The sequence below is a fragment of the Ischnura elegans genome, chromosome 11 (genome assembly GCF_921293095.1).
Source record: "Ischnura elegans chromosome 11, ioIscEleg1.1, whole genome shotgun sequence".
Taxonomy (NCBI): domain Eukaryota; kingdom Metazoa; phylum Arthropoda; class Insecta; order Odonata; family Coenagrionidae; genus Ischnura; species Ischnura elegans.
The window spans coordinates 43,736,145-43,757,351 of record NC_060256.1 but is presented as its reverse complement, the minus strand read 5'-3'; the positions used below and the strand labels follow the sequence as shown (position 1 = coordinate 43,757,351).

Genomic DNA, 21,207 nt, shown 5'->3' with positions numbered 1-21,207 from the left:
TCTGCAGTGTAATTACCAAATGCGCTAAGGGCCGATTATTGAACCGTATTTTTGCACGTATAGCTTTTAAAACCTAAATATGTACCAAATTCAGACGTAGTTGGTACTTAGAATTTTACTTATTTTTACTTTCCATAATCAAATCTCATTGTATTATAATTTACTCATATTTATTTATATACTTTTATCGACTCTTTCAAATTTCTCAAATTTAGTCGTGGCCATTCTTCAAGCACCATAAATATCCAAAAATAGCTTGATTCCTAAGATTAAATTTAGTAATGAAAATGAAAAAGCAGGAGCAATTTCCACAATTTTACATTTATTAATACTACCGGTTTCGCTAAAATTCGTAAAATTGTGGAAATTGCTCCCGCTTTTTCATTTTCATTACGTCGCGTTTCCACTCCATCTCGCCTGAAACCTCAGACTATGTTAAATTTAGTATTTTTTCGCGGAAATACTTTATTGTAGTTGTTTGATGTTGCGAAAGCTTTATTCTTTTTGTCCGTGCTATCTCCGTGTAATGGCCGAATGAGCAGCCTGTGGGCTAGTGGGTCGGAAAAGACTTGCTGTATGTGAGTGCTCACATTGTGCCCGCATGCATGATGTAATGCCGCATTGAGTCCGAGATCTTATCCTGATTACCTTCCACTCATTGCTCGGACGACCGCATTAATATTGATGCCTCTTTGCTAATAAACTAGTTTCAGGGGCTTTAACCATTCTTCCGAGTCGTACCGCGGAGTAAAAGTAAAGTGTATTGAATACATTTCTTTAAATGTACTATTTTAATTTTTTTAAATGTTTATTTATTTTTGACCACCCGATTTCGCTTTATTTCAATTTGAAGCGTAAATGTGAATGTTTCTCTCTGTATATACCTTCCACTTCTGTTTCAGACTATTTTTGTGCTGATTTCGGTATGACACTGTGGACGTGAGATGACCAAATAGCGCCTGCTCTAATTTCGTTCATGCATTTGCGCAATTATACACCATTTAGGCCGATTTATTTACACGGAGCACGTACTTGCATAACTGTATATTTTCGTGTAGAAACATTTTCCTCTGATTTTCAAGTATTTTTCCTTACCTTAAATATGACAAAACGGAAGAAAAATAAGTTCCACAGATTCGGGCTTCAATTGGTGGAAGTTAGACATATTTAAATAAATAAAAGATCGTAGCACTTTTCCGTGGAAACGTGCTACGATCTTTTATTCATTTAAATACGGACGAAAAATGTTTATTCACGAAAATATACTTACTATTGACGAATCGGAATACCTCCGTCGTTCCATAAGTTTGCTCGTCCCAGTCGAGTCGCTTGACGGTTGGTGCTTATTTTTTGTTCCCCATTCGGATCCTCCTCTAGGCCACCTTGACGGCCTTTTCTTTTTCCCTTCGGAGGATCCGTCTTCTTCTCCTCGAAGTCTTTTTCCTACTCTCTCACCCCTTCCCAGGCCGCCTCTGCGAGGCAGATTCTGATCGCTTGCATACAGAAGTGACGTCCGAGGAAAAGGCGACCCAACTCCACCTCTCATCCAGACCTTATTCTCAAGACCTCCCCGCTCGCCTGCACCCTTCCTCTCCCTTCAGACCACTTCTCCAACCCCTTCTTGAGGAAGGGGGAGTTTCCGAGGGGGCTTCGTCGTACGCTCTGCCAAGGGATTCGCCTCCTAGGCTGACGCGCTCTCGAATCTCAGGTGGTTCAGAAGGTTGCGCGTGGGTCCGCGGCGACTAATTCACCTAAGTAAATCAAAAGTTACTGGATATTTTCCACGAATACTATTCATTTTCATAAACTATGTATTTGAGGAAAATTGCAATCAACCTTTAATTTTAAACAAGTAATAAATTTTTAAAGAAATAAAAGTAAAGAAATAATTTTTTTGCTGTTTAATAATAATTAAACAGCAAATTGTTTGAGCATTCCACGAACTCGCAAACTTATATCTCATTTCTATTAATTGATTTCCCATTATGTTAGAAGATCTCTAGATTTTGCCTTGAGCGACTGTATATGTTAGCTAAGTTTTTCGTTTACATGCGCCTGGTCTGGGTGCTAGAAAAGCGGTTGCTAACATTTAATACATATTACTCATCGGTCGTATTTCGTCTTTTTTGTAACCCATTGCTCTGTCAATTCTTAAATTTTCATCATAAAATTCTCATTGTATCGACAGCAAACAGTTGGCGACATTTCCCGTAACATTGAATAATTTGAAATTATGTCTGGAAGATACTAACAATAAGATAAAAAATTTTGTAAGATAAATAAATAAATTGTAAGATAAAAATTTCAAATTTGAGGTCCATAAAATTTTTGACAATGATCTGCTATCAATACCGTGAACATTCGAAGAAGGTAGCTGAATTTTTGTACGAGCAATTCCTATGGACCTCCTTGCTTGTGCCTTTCTTCTTCTGGACCACTTCTCTGACTACTCCCCTTGGTGAAGCTGGGATAGTTTCCAAGGAGACCATATCATTCCCTCTCCTATGGGATCCACCTCCTTGGTGTACGTACATTAAAATCTCACATGGGGGCGAAAGGGGAAGGTTATGCGTGAACATGAGCATTTCCCACCCGTCTATCGATATTACGAGATTTATATCCCAGGCCATTGGAAGGTACCTAGATTTTGCAGCACTCAGTGTATTGGCATAAAATTGACCCACTCTTTAAATTACTCAGTAATTCAACTCGAAGGTTGGTTTGTATGGGTGAGGACAGAGCTCAAACCGGGCTAAGCTCAAGGAGTGTGATGCGACACATTTTTCAGGGTAATGGATCGAGTTTCATAACATGTCGTACGAAAGCTACGGCTTGCATTTGAGCCTCGAAGTCTTCGAGAAGTAGCCCAATGCTGTACCCATTGGACCACTATGATCCAAAATAATGTGTTGCCGAATTTAAATGAGAAACACCTCACATCTTTTCCTATATGTTTCATTTGATTTACAATGGAAATCTGGAAGGCTAAGTAGATACCCTTCCGTAATTAGCAGACTTAGTATCTTTTATCCTGGTGAACTTCTAAGCAATGATGAAAGAGTCTAGGTTGATCTGAGTGAAATCTTAAACCATTAAGTATAACCCAATGTTGCTTCTAAGTAACATCACAAATATATACATTTTCAGCTCTGTTCAGGAAAGATTTAAACTTCTTGTTCTTTTGTGCTGTAATTCCAATGGCGAATAATGTAGCTAACACAATATTTATGATTGAGCAGAAAATTTTTCCTTTTTTTAAAATGAGAGATCTTTAAATTGTATTTCTCCCAGAATCAGCTCTGAGTTTAGGCCTGGTTACACGATACATCAACACGTACGGGTTAATGTCTAAATGTATGAACGCGATGAACGAAATGAATGAACGCCAAAATGCACCGTGTAACCACCAAACTCGTGCGAATGCATGCACTGAGAATGGAACCTGTTCTAATTTGGTTCATGCATTCGTACATGTTCCGTTCCGGTCCACAAAAATCATTACCACAAACGTACACTAACTTGCACGTGTTAATGTACCGTGAAACCAGGCCTTTAGAATGGGTTAAACGCTTGAACGAGGAGTTGTTGAAGGCCCCGTGGTAAAATCTTTCACGCGTTTTTACCATATTTCTCCCCCCATTGTTGATAAAAAAGGCTCCGTTATTCTTTCGTTTAAAACACCAGCGACACCATGATCGCCTATCACCGACCAGGGGTAGCAACCCGGGCAACTCGGGAAAATTCCGACAGAAAAGGAGCACATCCATGGTAACCCTGAATCTGCATTTCAATCATAACTCCGTGGGACCCCATTGGGCAGAGACAGCAGAGGGGACGGGTCAAAGGGTTGGCAAGTTGGTGGTAGGGGGTAGGCGGTCGAGCTGGGAACGTTTGAAGCTGAACAAGAGCCGATATTAATGAAGTCGGATATTTATTCAGCCGACCTATCGCCTCGATAATGGTAGGTTTGAGATGCATGCCTTCTATACAGCCAACAAAAGCACCATTAATTCAAGGCTGCACATAATAAAAAAACAGATCCTTTTTCTTTCACTCCTCCTTATCGCCCTTGAAGGGTTCGGAATCGAAATGCAAAAAGGCTAAACACATGTCAGTATTAAGGGGTTGAAAAGATTGTCGTGTCTCAGTGTGTCTTTTTATACCACCCTTGTTTATCATCGCATCGCTAGGGAGTGGAATAGATGCGTGAAACATTGTAAGTTAACGGTTAAGTGACAAAATAACCAATAAATAACTTTTTACTCCTAAAAAAACCAAGGAAGTTAGGGAAATAAAATGGGCATCAATGAATAAGAAGAGTGGAATCCAACCAAAAATTCTGAATTATAAGTTTTCTCCGAGTTTCTGTAATACCGATACGAAGAGAAAATGCGTAAAGGCTTGCAGGGCGTGAGAAAGAATCCAGAATCTGAGAGTAATATGTGATATATATGAACCATATGATTTAAAGAATATTGAATAAGGTCCACCGTACATTCCTTGAAAATTTGAATTTGACGAAGTAAGTTTAAACTAACAGTACGTCTTCAAAATGGGCGATGTATCATCAACGGTAAGGACTTGATGCGTTCTCGTTATGAATCGAATGTTACGAATCATTTTTATAGCACCCAGACAAAACTGTGCAAATAATTGGCTTGGCTACAATGCTCTCTCCCATGTCTTGTCGGAAGTGAGGGACATACTAAGCAAGGGGGAAATGGAACAGGGTTTTTGGGTGAACACATTTATATTTTCCTTTCCTTGCAATGTCCTCATTCGGATCGGGGTACGAATCGGTGAAAAAAGAAGAGAAACGTGTCGACGTGGTATTGACGGCGTTCATGAATTCGGCGACGTCCGAAGGTGGTGGTAGAGGTCGCCCAGCGGGGGGAGGCATCGGGAATGAGGCGAAGATTCTGGAGAAACCATAGGGCACGAATGGGGGGAATACTGATGGCAAAAAGAGAAGAAGAACTTAAGAAGTACAAGGTTTAAAGCGCTGTGGTAGTTACCAAGGGAAATTGAAATAGGTACAATGTAGGAACCCTCGGAGATCTTATGGAACAAAGCTCTTAAGGCCCTTTTACACGAGGCACGTAATCGCGCAGATTAGAATTGTCTCTACTTGCTTCTCCTTTTGAATCCAAAATCGTACTAATCGTGTGTCTTTGTATTAAATATTTTCCTTCTATGAAATTATTTCAGTATTGATGAAGAATTCAGATGCAGTAAGAGGTACATACTTCTATCTACATCTACGTGTTGCCATGTAAGCCACCACGAGGGTGCGTGGCACGGGGTGATTTCACACACCAGGCATGCAACACTTATTCTAGCCAATCAGGAACGCGCTCGTTCGCTGGACACAGTCCAAGCACTCAGGACCAAGGGCAAATCTAGGTTTTTTGTGGGGGGGCACAATGGCCTGACGGGCTAACGATCTTCTCATAATTGAGATTAAAAACAAGATATAGCAATTAATTTATGAAATATTCCCTTATTTTTATATGAAAGTTATTTATATGAAATTAAATGATTGAGACTCCGTAATTCACAAAACGATCTTAGTGATAACCGTATGAAAAGTCTTGCCTATTTTTTAATCGTCGGGGGGGGGGGGCTCATATCGTCGTCCCACTCCCCCCCTAAATCCATCTATGCCCAGGACAACTCATGGTCAGATACTAGGAGGGTACTAAGGACACAAACATACGACCATGCAAATATAACTATTATTTAGTAAAAGAAAATGAAAAGTTAGCTAGCAAGTGTAGATGGAGGCTTCAGCGGAGGGGTGCAGTAGGCGTTCCCAGGCTTCCGGGCTGTCCTCCGCGTCGATTTATCTTCGGGACAATCCACTTTTAAGATACTTTAAAATTTTACTCGACATCAATTGTCGAACGCCGATTCAACTTCATGTTAACCTGTCACCGAGATGAATAGTTTTTCAAATTCAATAGCCTCCCGAATAGTGCGAGAGAAATAATGTTTTTCTTTGGCAAGGATTCAACCATGATCAAAAAGCCTCTAGCAGAGATTTCAACACTCCTAAATTCGGGACGCTGGTAAGTGAGCCTACCTCTTTCGCCTGCTTTTTCTTCCTGGTCAAGGAGCCTCCTCGTGAATGGCTCCTACCCACAATCCACCCCTTCCTCTCTCAACCCCCTCCCAACGCCCCTTGTGAGCCGCGAAAGAGATTCCTATTCACGGTGCGCAGCCATATATACCTTACCTCTTTTCATTCATTCCTCTCCTCCCAGGCGGCCCACCAAAAACGTCCGCCCTTGCATAACAATGACCGGACCCCGTTCTCCTCCGCAGATTCCGACCCGTCGATACATCGAATGTCGATCCCTTCATATTCCCTCCCCGCCCACCGCGAGCACAGTCACCACTCCTGCCGCGAAGCTAGACTGTCGTCCGCCGTGTCGCTGGCGTAAGCGCCGTCCGCCGCTCTTCATCGCTTCGTGCGGCGTTGCCAAGTCGGCATATGCACCTCATCGCGTTTGGACGCGTTTATATATTGTAAAACCATCGATGGTGATAAGAAACATCGCGGAGGAGCTTGATAATGGCACGAAAATCATTGTGGCAGGCGTTAGTCCTCATTTTGTGACTTCCAGAAAGCCTGGAAGCCTAGAACTGTATCATCGTACATTTTATCCATCAATGAAATTCGTAATGGTCGTTTAAGCCACTGATAGAGAACGAAATTTGAACGAATAAATATTGGAGAAAATGATAAGCTATTGCTTGATAACTCCTCCATAATAAACCATTAACACGTTGCGAAAGGGAAGTTCAACTATCGGAGATATACCCGTAATATGTCTGAGAAAAATTACTATATCAATATAGGGTGGGAAAATTTTGTACCGAAATTTTAACCCTGGATAGCTGATGCCGGAATGAACGAAAATCTTAATGATTTTTTGGTTGAACATGCACCATTTTTAACTATATAAACTTTGATCCAAGCGCTCCGATCGGCCACGAGCTTTGCCTGTTGCTGGGTGCTCTCGACAACTCATGACTTCGAATGCTTCGCCTACATTTGCCTTTGCATTGCAGTGCTATTACTCGCAAGTGCAAAATGCTCTTATGCAAACACTTGGAATGAATGGATCGTTCTGCTTGTAAGTGTACTGATGATATTAAAAAAAAGATATTAAAACAAGAGAAATGGCAACATAAATCTGGTTACTGAGGGATGGACTGAGGTCTCCTCATTGTTATAGTGATACTATGTAAGAACGCGAGTACATTTTTGAGCCCCATCGTACAATTATAATGAATCTTACGTGTTAAAATATAATTTCATTTTTGAGGGAGAAATTTCTCGGAAATTACCTTAAAGTCCTCTTAAGCAGTAGGTGCTGCTGGAGTCCATGCCGTCATTGGGGTTTTTCGAAATATATTATTTCGCAAAACTATATTAATGCTACTAATTAGTTGCTATTATATGTGCGATAAAATGATTCGTGATGGAATTAATCATGAGGAAGGACGTGAGAGGAAAAAAATGGATGACTGATACATATCTTTGTTCGGTAATTATTACCCTAGGTTTAGAACTCCAAATGCTTTCACCTGCATCTATGAGTCATTTGGAATCTCCACGAAATCCGCACGGGAAAAATATTCCGGGCCGAGCACCTGTCCCCCTGCGCTAATTTTTACCTCCGCGTAACCACTCGACCGGCTCCAATCAGGATATTTCCCTATTGTTCTCAACCAAAACCGAGCCCTTCAATTTTTTTCTCATCAGAGCCCGTATACCTATTCACCTGCTGCCGACTGCTTTTATCAAGGTCTTCGTATTAGGCAGTACTAAATTTTTATCCATCACCTGCTAGCTTTTATTCCAACCAATGCTAATCTCGGTAGAAGGGCCGTTTTACACGGGACACGTACTTGCACAATCAGACGTATGTACGAAGGCACAGTCAAAATTGCGTCGTGTAAAGTTGTGAATAGCTAGAACACATGCGAGAATGCATGGACGTGAGATAGCAAAATAGCCTCTGTTCTAATTTCGGTCTTGAATTCGCGCAATTCTACGCGATTTAGGCCGTTTTACACGGGGCACGTACTTGCACAATCTGACGTGTGTACGAAGGCGCAGTCAAAATTGCGTCGTGTAAAGCGGTGAATTGCTAGAACACATGCGATAATGCGTGAACGTGGGATGACAAAATAGCCCCTGTTATAATGTCGTGCATGTATTCGTGCAATTTCACGCCATTTTAGAAATTTATGCAACTCTAACCTGCGCAATTCCGTGCCCCGTGTAAAACGGCCAGAAGTACTGCTAAAATGTAAAACTAATGTAGGAGTTACATAAATATCAACTAAGTTTTTTCGATGTGGTGATTTATTTTTTCTGACTATGGCTTCCTTACAGCGTAAAATTTTCAAGGTACCTTCGTTCAACTCCTATGATAAAGGACTTTCCTATGATTGCCAATGTTAATTTTCCCGCATGTAACGAGTTCGTATGATACAAAATCCCCATTATTACGTACTATTCTTTGGTACTTTGGGAATTTATTGCGGACCTGTTGCTTTAATAAAGACGACTTGCGGAATATCAGCCTGCGATCCTGTGGTGTATGTAGCAAAATCCTTCGCTATGTATATAACGAAATCCAGTTTATAACAAAATAGAAAGATGGTGCCTGAAATTTGATACAATCGAGTTTTACTGCATATAGATGATCTCGTTTGTTTTATTTGCCCGATTTATGTATTTAACTCTGTTTAGAAAAAAATCAGTTCTACGACTTACAGAATATTAGCCGGCGATCCTTTGGTGCATATAACAAAATCCTTTGCTACGGATATAGTGAAATCCCGTTTATAACGAAATAGAAATTTATCGTATCGATCTGATTGTTTACCGCACTGGCGGCCGTGCCCCTCCGGAATGGTTAGGCGGAAGCAGCCAGAGTTGAGGATGGCCCTCACCGGTAGCGGTGAGCACGTCCCCCGCCCAGAGCTCAGAGAAACTTTTAAATTTAATCCATTTTACGTAATGGATTAGTATTACTTACATAAAAGTCTTGGGATTAATCAAATATCCCTCAGAAAGCCGTAAAACTCGCCATTTGGAACCATTAATCTTAAAAATTTTCTTGAGAAGGCCGCCCCCCCCCCTGCAACTTCCACTTACCTAGGCGGGTATGCAATACCCCAACACCCCAAAATGTTAGTTGCGCCTAAAACCCCTCCTAGCCTTAATTTTTGGCTGCGCCCCTGATTGGAGCAAGTAAGGGTCCAAGTAATTTTTACTATGCCTGCTATGTTCTTCACGTATGACTCACAGTGGATTCACGTAAGATTATCAACCCTTCCGTGGCTGTGCCCAGAAAACTTACGCGAACGACTGTGGTTTATCTCAGGTACCCCATTTATAACTCATAAATTATGTGTTATATTTTAGTATTTCCTGTAATTCAACACAATGGCTCTTTTTAATGCTATAATATCTTATTTCGTGTAATTTATTTATGCATTGTAGATTTTTACATTGATTTTGTGCGAAATGGCAGGAATCTTTCATGTTTTGTTATTGTAACTGTACATTGACTAACATGCTATGAAAAAAAAGTAAAAAAGGTGCCATCATGTAGAATATTGGCGTTGGCTTTATTGAAGGTTTAATATGATAAAATTTATTGCATTCAACTTTTGTACAAGGGGATGGGGTATAGAGTCAGAGGGAATTTTGCTGTAGGAAAGGAAAGAGGTTGAAATAGGGGGAGGGGTGTTTAGGAGGAAGCACAGAAACAAAGATGAGATATTACTTCATACAAAAACAAAAAAAACACAATAAAACTAATTGTACCCTTCATCATCATCACTGGTCAACAATCCTAGGATTGGTTTGACGCAGCTCTCTCCACTTAGTCTTCCCATCAGCTAATCTTATCACACCTACGTATTTCTTCTCTTTCACATCCCTCTTTTCTTGTTCCATATATTTTGTTGTAGGTCTTCCTTTTACGTTCATGCCTTCCACTTGTCCCTCGACGATTGTCTTCATCAGGCCATCATGTCTCAAGATGTGGCCTGTAAGGTTGTTCCGTCTTCTTGTTAAGGTCTTCATGAGGCTTCTCTTCCCTCCTACTCTTCTTAGAACTTTCTCGTTACTAACTCGGTCGATCATTTGATCTTCATCATTACTCGCTCCAATCCCATTGTAATGTTCTTGAGTCCTAAATTCGTAAGAAAAAGGAATGATGTGTGCCTATTTGTCCTTGAGGACGAAAGAGTCTCGAGAAAGTTGTGGCAAAAAAGAAAAGGGAAATGTCACGCATAGCACCCCGTTATCTGACCATCATTTTTCCAAGTAGTTACCCATACCGCCGCGCTACGTTGGAGTTTGAAACTTTTTGAAGCTTTATTTCATCGAATTTTATCGTCGTCATCTCAATCCCTTCTTGAATAAGTACCTAAAGCTACTCGAGTTCCTCTTACGAGTTTTAATGAATACCTCGTTATCGTACCGGAGGTAATTTGCACCTCTTTGTGCGGAAAATAATGTCTGATTTTTTTTTATTACGCATAGAACACCTACGTCTGAGTTTGCGGTGTAGCATCAAGTCATTTCTCATTTTAAATTTCAGGAAAATATTTTTCCTGCTTTATTATTCTTAGTGGTTGTGATTAGTTCTCAGAAGTCCCGATTCTTCTTATTTAAGCCCGCATGTAGCTGCGATATTCGTTTCGAGAATGACTCATTGAAGATAGCTTGTTCAGTTTTTTCCCCCCAAGTAAGGTTTTTCGTTGCTCTTAATTTTATCATGGTCGTCAAAGATGCAAACTTTAACGGGTATTTTACTATTTAAATGTTATTGTAAATAATTAATCTTATCATGGATACAAAATTCAATGGCTTGCAAAGGTTTGATTTCAATCGCGGAGAATCGTACAAATATTATGCAGTATATGATACTACCTCTGCTTGATAAGGTAATGCTTATTATCAAGGCATTGGCATGGAAATAGTAAATAGTTAATTAATTCTCTATTGTATTTTAAATTAATTTAAAACTTTTCCTCCGAATGACTTTTCGCAAAGATCTCATTTTCAGATTGTAATTTCTTCCCTCACCTTAAACACTTTGGCTCATATAGCAGGTAACAAGTAGAAGTGTTGATTCTCCGTTGTTAACTTCTGAACCAAGCTTTGTTGAGACATTTTCGTTTTTCAATGCTCACGAAGATTCAACATTTGGTATTAATTGATAATATTGCTGGTGTTTTGGCCGAAGTATTACGGAGGTACAGCTATCCCCTTTTTACTATAAAAGCAATTTAGTTTGTATTAATTCAAAATTCAACTTATTTTCTATTTTATTAAAAAAAAGACACGATCATAGCCTCGTGATCTAGGCATTTTGAGGGAAATTTGGATCTGGAGGTGGATGAAAGAAGGCTTTATCAGAGGACTGGATTAATGTGTTGATCTGGTCTTGAATTATGACCTCAGGTTGAAGGATATTACTTCATGCCAAATATAAGACGAGGAAAGGATGACTGAAAGGTATTTTTGCCGGGGAGTTAGGCGTTAGCACCCGCTTTATCTAAAGAAGTCATCGAAGTTCCTTCCAGAAAGTCTCCATGCAGATCATCGGCGGACGTAGGAAGTCCACAGAGAGGGCACTCTTTATTTATTGCTCTAGGTGGAGAATATTTTAATGTTGTTCCCAAATTTTTATTTAATCGATTCATCGGCTGCCGTCTATCTATCTGTGGATTGGTTCGACGCAAAGATCTCGTCAGGACTCCTATCTGCATGCCTTCATGTATTCTGCATAATTCATCCTGTCATTCATTATTCATTGCACTTCGCTGCATTCATTACTCTGCATATATATTCATCTGTATGTATTCATGCCTTTATATTTCTTCTTCTTTTCCACGGCTGCCTTAGCCCATTTTGGGTGTCTATCTTGGCGTTTTCTTGTGCCATTTATTCCACGAACATTTTTTATCTTTCGGTATTTTCTTAACCTTTTGCCATTAATACCACTCTGATATTTGATAATAATTGATGAGTCTCAGTCATAAGGATTAACGAGGATATTTCTCTCGAATGAAGTAATTTCTTCAGTGTTTTGCCTTTTACTCAAAAATTCTCTGTATGGGCGTGAGAAAACTTTTGCATTCGTTACTTTCCATCAATCTAATAAAATTTATTTTTTACTTCCTTTCTTTTGTTATAATAATCTCCTTCATTCAGTCTAAGTATACTTCCATGTCTTTTTTTTTTCTTAGCTACTTTCTCTACGAATCTTTTTTTGGCACCTTATTTTTATTTCAGAATTTTCTGTGTTCTCATGACACTGAATATCTTTTTCCTGGTAAAGGTCTTTACCAACAAACCTTGTTAACCTCTTTATCGCTTCCGTAATATTCATCTTACTGGTTTCTTAGAGACCGCGCTTCATCGCTTTCACTATCAACTACTCTCAGGATTCACTAGCGTCCATTCTCTCTCTAATTTATTCCTGTTCATTTAATTCAATTCAGGTTGACGCTGCAGATGCAGGTATTTTTCTCAATAACATAGTCATGATGAGCATACTCCCTTATTGAATCAAGTTTTCGCAGTTATTTGGCCATCATAACGAACACTTCATTATCCCTATATTGAAACTTGAAAATCTCATCTTCTCAGGAAATGAACGTTTCCTTCGCGAACACTATCCTACTGATATATGTCATAGCATATCCTCAATTTCCGCAAAAAGCGCTCATTACGATTTCCATTAGCTCGATGATGGGAGACAATTCTTTGGGGAAAACACGATTCATGATTCCTATCATATAAATATGAAAATCTCGAATTCTTCAGCCTTCTTTGTGTGAATAACTCAAGTCTGCCCTCCGAACTGTTGTCATTTAGTAAATTAGTTGCTTTTATTCGTGAGCATCGCCTATTTTAAGTCATAATTTATATCAAAATCAAACCGAAAGCAAAGCCAAACCGAAAGTCGTCGGTTCGAGTCTCTCCTCAAGGGTGTTTGTGAATATTTATTGTTAAAATAGTTAAAATTTCACGATGTAAAGAGGCAATGTAGGCCTATTTTCGGTGGTATTAATATAAATTTTAAATTAAAAAAAGGCCGATACCATTGAAAATTCCGTGGAATAAAACTGAGCAACAGTTTTAGTGTGAATAAGTACTTCAAAAGGATAACTTTAAAATACGAGGGGATGGGTTGAATTTAAGTGTTAACTGTATTAGGTCTTCTTGTGTTTTCTCCTTTTGGCGTGTCGTTACTTTCGCAAAGCGTAAAAAAATGGACGTCGACGCTTTTTCTGCCGATGCACCCCATTTTCTTATGCATTTAATCGCGTAATTTCCACTGAGAATGCTGCCATTTCGGTTGTAATGATTCCTGTTAAAGTCAAGTTGAATTCGCATGATTTGTAAAATTAGACATGGCAGTATTTCCAATGATATTTATTATGACACCACGCGTTTCGTCGATACAAACAACATTATTAAGTGCAACGACGAAACGCGTATTGTCATAATAAAACTCAGTGGAAATATTGCAATGTCTAATTTTACTAATATTAAGAACTTCCACCATATCGTGCCGAACATCATACAAGATATTCGTATAATCAGGGTAATTTAGATATGTTTACTTATTAGGCTAATTTAGACGGCTTTTATCTCTGCGAAGGTAAACACAACAGGTCAGAGAGAGTCACCATGTCTAATTCACATGCTAGCTGTGAATTTTGTCGTGAGTTAAAGGTTAATATTTATGTTGAATTTGTATCCCGGTACACATATTTTATACCAATACATATATACACGTATTGTATACAAGTGCAGTGGATTTCGCTTAGAAAAATTTCGCTCAGCTCGGCAGAACTAAAATATCGCTTCTTCCCTGGACGTCTCTCGAAATATGAGTTCGCATTCTCCCAAAGCACTGCTTCTCTCCCAACTCCCACCCTCCTTTCCCCCCTCCCTCTCCGTTCTGCCTCAAAAGCGAGTAGTCCATTCCATCCAACTGCGCAATTACATCTCTTTACCGATTCTGACCGGTCGACTCCCGTGCCAAGGGTGCACGACATCGTAAAAAGGCGGCCTATATTCGCAGCTGTGGGCATGCCCGCGTCCCGTCATCCACTTCATAAAAGATTCACGGTACGAATGGACTAATCTCTGGAGGCATTGCCTCTTCTAGGATTGCGAAGATAGATGATTATAGTGCGCGGTGGATATAGGAGGGATCGAATTGGAATATCGCGGGCATGATTTTTCCTGTTTGTGCTAAATCATTAGTCCACCAGGTTCGCAGTTTACATTCAGTTGGCATTCATCACATACACAAGGCATTGCCGCACCGCAGTTGGTTTTGTAGAAATGGTGTTTAATCTGTCGAAAGTTGAAGTTTTTATCATTTTGTGCAACCTTTTTGTAGCTTTTCTGTTAAGATTAATCGATTAGAATTTAAAAGATCCTTTTGAGTTTCAGTAAAATTAGACATTGCAATATTTCCACTGAGTTTTATTATGGCACTACGCGTTTCGTCGTTACAAACAACATTATCATATTTTACTAATATTAAGAACTTCCGCCATATCGTGCCTCACATCATACAAGAGATCCTTTTGAGATTTGTATTAACTGTCTTAACGGGAATTGGACAAGTTTAAATAACTCCTATTTCTGGTGAAAATCAAACATCTTCCGCGAATATGTATTTTGTTATTGTTTTCTCCTTTACGGTGTTACCTTTCCTTGTGCCTATCAGCAATTTTAGCTTAAATTAAACATATTTTGTTCAATATTACCTCTTAAAATTATACTCCTTTTGTAAGAAGTCACCACCAAAATGTGATCAAATAGACGTTTCTAACCGTAAAGATAGACTCTATCTTGCTGTCAGGATTTCTTCAAATTATTTTTGCGTGAATTCATTTATTGTTTGATTATCTTTCCAGTAAATTTATAAATTTTGGTATTCTTCTATTTGACATCTTGGAGATTGGTATTCTTCTATTTGACATCTTGGAGATTAGCTGATACGTTTATCGCGATCTTTTGGTTTTGTCTCCAAAACCCAAGGCAAATCTTGCTTTCTTCTTTGGCTTCTTTCATTCTGGAGTTGTTGCATCGCGATGCGAAGTTTACGAAAATCCAGTCTTGCGTGTATGACGTCGCTCCATGCGCTGGGTTGCAAGGAGGCGTGGTAGATGGGGTGGTCCGATGTGACGCTATTGGCTGACTCCGCTGCATCGGCGGCTACGCCCCTAAGATGCGACTGCGTTTAGCGTGGATTGGAAGGGATCTTCGTCGATTGTTCGATGATAGTTGGGAATAGAGTTTGCGGAAAGGAATGAAGGCAGTGGCGTAGCCAGGGGGGGGGGGGTCCGGACCCTCCCCGAAATATAAAAAATGCAATTATTTTCCCCCGTAAAAGAAAACAAAATACTAAAACATCATGAATTTACAAAATATTTTTTAACACATGAAGTTTTTTCGATTATGAAAAGTGCTCACATTAGTTTAAAACCCATTACTTAGTACCCTGTTATTCAAACATTTCTCCCCCCTGGTTTTGGACCCCCCCCCCCCCCACCCCGAACGAAATTCCAGATTTCCCTTGAAAAGAGAGACTGCCAGCAGTGGCGCCGACTCCATGGGGCCTGAGGGGGCCCGAGCCCCCTCAAAAATTCGTTATGGGTGTGAGTAAAAAATTCGTTAGACTTATAGATTTTCCCCGGAGTGTCCAGATATCGAGATTCGAGTGATCAGGGTTCTATTGTTGATCATGTAACTCTTCTAAAATGCTTAAAAATTCACTACTTCTAAAATTTTCCGGGGCAAGATCCCCGGTTTGCCCCCCCCCCAGTACTTTTTGTAAGTCGGCATCCCTGACTGCCAGAGTACTTCATAAATACTCCATGCAAACCTAATTAAATGGGTAGAATGCTTTAATATTAATACTTATATTGAGGGAACTGCACCCCATGTATAAATTAGGTTTTCGCTCCTCATTTTCGGGAGAAGACTCGTATGTAGTACGGAGGAAAAGTTTCTTTTTCCCGTCTCTTTTTCAGCTTTCTCGTCCCAAAAATGTTTCACATCGGAGGTCCGAGCGTTCCCTTTGGGTGTGGAGTGACGAGACGGGGTATAATTGAGTCAACTCAACAGTTTGCCCCGATGGGGATGGACGCAGGGTGGTTTCCCCAGCTGGGGGAATCGGCAAGCATATGCGCGCTTGTGCGAGGGTTGCTGTTTGTGACTTCAGTTTTCGGCCGGGGGTGAGGTGGGGCAACAGCCCTACCGAGGCTAGTAGGGGTTTGACTTTCTACTTAGACTTTCTACCAAGGTTGATGGACAGACGCTTTGGTATCCTTGCCCAATATTTATTTGTTTTAATGCGGTAGACATTTCTAGCCATGATAGTTCTTATATTTATTCCATAGAATTTATGCGGAAGTAAATCTATTTGGATGTGCAGTGGGAGGAAATTCATATTAATTTTTTTATTTACTTGCATGAAATCAAAAAACAGTCGAGGAGACCTGTTACGTACGATTAACAAACAAAGGGTTGAATAATAAAGTTCAAAAAGGAATAATAAAAACAAGAAATAGTCATTAACTAAACTCAGTTATCACGTATTATTTCTCTAATATGATATCCTCATCCGCTCTTTTTGTAATTAAGGGAGGGAGGGGAAAGCGAAGAGGGATTTAGAGAGGAAGTCTTCTGATGGCGGTTGTAAATAATGAAATTGATGATGTTATATTAACAGAAGGAGCGTTGATGGCATTGTTATAATTAGGTGGTAGCCGGTAAGGGATCTCTGAGTCACAGACAAACGGTAGAGATGATGTATGTAGAGGAACTAGATAACAAAATCAACTGATTTGGGCGTTACTTGGTGTAACGATGAAATGTTCGTGGTGAAAAAACCCAGTACTGCTCTACAAACTCACTGTTAGTCTTGATATATAGATGTCGAAACTAGTTGACAGCTAATAATAAAAATAAGACATTGCAATATTTCCACTGAGTTTTATTATGACAATACGCGTTTCGTCGTTACAAACAGCATTATCAAGTGCTGATAATGTTGTTTGTAACGACGTTTTAATACTTGATAATGTTGTTTGTAAAGACGAAACGCGTAGGGTCATAATGAAACTCAGTAGAAATATTGCAATGTCTTATTTTAATAATATTATGAACTTACACCATATCGTGCCCAACATCATACAAGGTAGTAATAAAAAGTTTGTGGAACAGTTCTGGGTTTTGTTTCACCATGAACTAGATAATGTTGTAATATTTTTCAGTTTGAGATTTGAGGGTTGATGGTCCTAGAACCTCCTGTTCCTCTACGTTTTTAAAATTGTGATGGCATGAGGAGGGGCGAGGGGTGTCGAGGCACCACATTGGTGCCGGGATACACTTTCAGGGGTGTTGCGCGTCTGGGGGAGGACAGCTGGGCCGTGATATGGTCACCAGTCCCTTGCATGTGTCCCCGTGTATGTGCCATGCCTACATCCATTGCTTGGAAGACTCACGCACGTTAGATTTTTTTGTTTTCGTGGAGTTCCCGAGTTTGACTGGTGCAATTCACGCGACGGCCCAGCGTTACCGTGCGGCATTTGCGAAAAAAAAAATGTTTTCATCCTCATATTGAGGGATCACGTGTTACAGTATAATAGTAAGTGATATGATCAGGGGCAGGTGTAGCGACAGTTGGTTGCTCGCCGAACTTGTATAGAATTTCGTGTCAGTTTTTTTCTGGAAGAGTTACTCTCCAGATATTCTAGCACTACGATCAGCATGTTTTTTAAGCCAATCGTCGGCTTTACTCATTTCGTGTTTAACGTGATGATTTAGGCGAATAAATAAAATTACTACAGTATCAACTCCATGTATAACTTTTATTTTTTGTACCTGTATAAATAAATCAGATTCAATATCCTTAGAGGTGACACCAATTTACACCATTTATTTGTTAACTGTTATTATTCCTAGTAGGTAAAGGAATATAAAATTTATACGTTCTGAAGCCTATTTATTCTTTTTAAATTCATCTACCTATTTCATCGGGATATTTTTTATTGCTAACATTAATTTTATAGAAACAGTTAAGAAATTCATAATTTTCTTCTTTCACTTAGCTCTTCTTATCCTCAAAAGAAGGATCAAGGTTGATTGGCAATACAAATCATAATTAGTGAGGGGAATCCTTGAGATTGTCACCGGACTCCTTTTAAAATCATACGCATTAGTTTTTGGGAAATGTGTTAAACCGTTTCATTATACTTGCTTATTCAACGTCTACAACGAAAACTGTCTACATTACAGAAATCTATTAGTATTGAAAATTGATTGAAATACGATTGTTATCATCAGGATTATTTGTTTCATGATGGCAATTAAAAAAAATTAAATGTGGGAAAAAGTATTTATTTTGAACATCTCAGTCGCGAACTTGAATACTCGGGTAAAACCCAAAATAAAATACGCTCCTCAAAGGTGGAAAAACCACTTTCCGCACCACTTGGGCGGGGGACGGATAAGAATGGTGCACTTGACGGATTACCGCTCACGGCGGAGGCTTAAAACCCAAAGTTTTCTGCGTGGGTGGCACACAACCCGATGGCTTTTAGAGTTCGTCGTCTTAACTCTCCCACCTCCATGGTTGGGGGCGTTATTCCGTATGCGAAAGGCGTGAATTCTACGCCCCCCCTGCCCCTCCCTCCAGTGTGGGGAGAGTCTCCACCCGCCTCGGGTAATTTTTAAGGAACTCTCAGCACTGTAGTGTCCCTCGGGAGGGCCGTAAGAGCCAGCCGTCGGCGCCTGGCTTGTCTGTAAAAGGCAGCCGGACAGAACGATCCTCGGTGTGACTCACCACGCGTCTTCCTCTGTGTGATTTCCTAGAATTGCGCGCTGGTCCCCCTATCTTCAGGCCCTCGAGCTAACAGCCTTGTTGATACCACTGCCATGAGTGTTGCTCATGGTAAAATGTTCGGTACATTCTTCATCTACAGCTACATACTATCCCATGGGCGTACCCAGAATCAAACACCCACTATTAGGGGCAAAACTAGCTGTGGTCGTTCAAGTTGTAACTTTTTTGCACAGAAAAGTTCGATGAAACCAAAATTTTAAGGAAATGGTGACAGCTATTTATTAGTTGTTATAATTATTTGCTTTAAAAAATAATTATTTTTATTTTAGTTCCATGTCTTATACTAATAATATTTTCCTTCAAAAGAATTCTTTTTATAACTTTTGTTATGAACTAAATTTATTTTCACTTCTAAGGGGGCCAATTGCCCCCCTGTCACCCGCTGGGTACTAGATTTAACTAGATACTTTATAATGTGAAATAATAATCACTGTTTGTTTCTCTGTTCTACGTCTATATTCAAGTCATTCGTTGAATTTCAACATTTTATTGAAGTAACTTACGCCAGTGTCAGCCTTTTATTGTATTTAAAAGCTATACAGTCAATTTTATTAGTTGAAAAATATTGGAGTGGGTGTAGGGATTTTTTAACTTTCAAAAGAAAAAAAACATGAAGGTAAACGTTACGAAATTAAGCTTTGAATTGAGAAAGTAATTATTAATTATATTTTCCAAACGTTCAGTTGATTTTCCTAGTAAAAAAGTAATGAAGTGGGTATAGCTATAGAAGGGATTATTTTAACTTTCGAAATGAAAAAAAAAAACACGGAGGTACACGTTATGAAATTAAGGATTGAGGACAACCACGAGAGACAGCGCCTGCGAAGCTGAGCGACAGGGGTTGTCTTCCGACACCTCTCAATAAAAAATCCGCCCCTCGCCACTTCCGGTACGTGACGACATATCACCGGTGTTGGGCTGGCTGTGTTGGCGGTCGGCACGCATGGTCGACGACTCATCCCATGCCAACCGCCTGTTTTTCAATCGCTAGCCTTCGTTTTGGGCAATTTCAAATACATTATATTCCAAGTAAGACCTTAGATTTTACCGGCGTATCAAGCTCAGAAAGGTTTCTCTAGTTAACTACGAGTTAATTGCCATGTATCCCGACGCACAGTGGGCTAGAATCGAAAAAAGCTAGCCAAAACGTCAAAATCGATTTTTTTAAGTTAGAAACTTCGCACGAATACATTTCGAAACTTCTCGAATAAATTGTACATATCTTGGCCAATTTGTTCTTTCCTGTGCCGTCACGTTGACAATATATATGAGGTCAAAGTTGAACAAATTTAATGCACTCATTCAATGCACAATTAAATTAAAAAATTAAATTAAATCTTCGAAAACCCTCCAAATGCAAGAAAAATTTTTTTGAAATAAGCAGTAAGTAAAAACCACTGCTTGAGGATAAAGTTGGCAATTTTCAGGAAAAATCTGGGGTGTCGTTTTTCGCTTTATTTGTTCAACTTTGACCTTATATATAAAGAAATAATAACTTGGGAAAGTTGTGCACATTTTATTTGAGAATGCTTTTAGCGAAGTTTCAATTTTCTAGCTCAATAGAAATCGAATTTGAGTTTTTGGCCAGCTTTTTTCGTTTCTAGCCCACTGTGCGACGTTTCGAAGAACGACTTGCTCTCATCCTCAGGGGGTCTTGTGAATAAACAGGCGACACAATGAATGATTTCTCATATCTAATAAGTAATAGTAAAAACCTATCAATTTTCCGAGCTGTTTCTATGCTATACGATGGGTAAGATTTCGAGGAAATTCTATGTGTCGGTATTCTTCATTCAGATGATCCCCTTAGGATGAAGAGCAAGTAGATATTCGAAACATCGGGAGACATGGAGCCAATGACACGGTGGAAAACACAGAATCCTTTCTGAATAGTGTATTCGGGTTAATTTGGACTCATCTGTATCGGTGCCCGATCCCTGCACCGATTTGTCGAATTAGCACTGCGCACGTTTCATGCTTGAATCACATTGCCTTTCCTACGCAAATTCGGGGAAATGGCAGTGTTAGCTGTAATTATGTGTATGAAGTATTTTGCATTTCTATCACCACAATGCGAAAAGAAATCATGTAGTTAAGGTATTCTTGTGCTCCAAGTTGTGAGAACAGGTTGAATCGATATTTAGAGGGTGTAATATCTTGAAAAATACATTTAAAGAGATTGCCTTCATGAAGTTTATCACTTACTGTCGTATAGACTATTTCCCCTTGAGTT

General features: G+C 39.5%; 1 protein-coding gene across 6 annotated transcripts in view; it reads left to right on the top strand.

Annotated features, from left to right (window-relative positions):
* LOC124167546 (ETS-like protein pointed) overlaps positions 1 to 21,207 on the top strand; it is a 592,213-nt gene that overhangs the window by 402,706 nt on the left and 168,300 nt on the right. The window lies entirely within an intron of this gene.